Source organism: Amaranthus tricolor, chromosome 17 (assembly GCF_026212465.1).
Source record: "Amaranthus tricolor cultivar Red isolate AtriRed21 chromosome 17, ASM2621246v1, whole genome shotgun sequence".
NCBI lineage: Eukaryota > Viridiplantae > Streptophyta > Magnoliopsida > Caryophyllales > Amaranthaceae > Amaranthus > Amaranthus tricolor.
In genome coordinates, this window is record NC_080063.1 from 4,248,084 (window position 1) to 4,248,801 (window position 718).

General features: G+C 29.8%; 1 non-coding gene across 1 annotated transcript; it reads right to left on the reverse strand.

Moving 5' to 3' along the window:
• Positions 1-116, reverse strand: LOC130804908 (U5 spliceosomal RNA). Its single transcript, XR_009040088.1, has one exon. It is a non-coding gene; the product is annotated as a U5 spliceosomal RNA (small nuclear RNA).
• Between the last annotated feature and the right edge of the window lie 602 nt (positions 117-718).

Genomic DNA, 718 nt, shown 5'->3' on the forward strand with positions numbered 1-718 from the left:
TAACCTTAATTAAAGGCTTCCTCCAAAAATAAACCTATGCCACTTAATGCAGCGAGCACACGGTATTATTTAGTACAAGGCAAAAGAATAGTTCGCTTTGTGCTCACGGCGTGGCTGCGTAAGTTGGAATGAGATCTGTGGAAGTGATTTAAAGGATTTTTCTTTTATTAGTATCTTTCATAGCCGATGTGGGACAACTTCCTTTGTTATTAAAAGTCATCTTCAGTTGACAAATCCCTTAGCCGATGTGGGACAACTTCCTTTCTTATTGAAAGTCATCTTCAGCTGACAAATCCCTCAATACATGTAATTGGTGTTATCATAGTTTTACGAAGTATTTGGCAAATGTTGATCCGTCTTAAATTTAATAAATGGGTTAAACAGGTTTTTTTCGGGTTTAAATATTCAACCTGAACCTAACCCATTTAATAAAAAGATCAGGTCGGGTTGACCCATTTAATTAATTGGGTCACAAATCTAAACCCAAACCCGCTAATTTTGATTCGGTTTCAGATCAGGTTAGCAGGTCGGGTCAGCTTTTGCCAACCCTAATAGGCAGATCAATTTATTTCAATTAGTTTATATATATATATATATATATATATATATATATATATATATATATATATATATATATATATATATATATATATATATATATATATATATATATATATATATATATATATATATATATATATATATATATATATATATA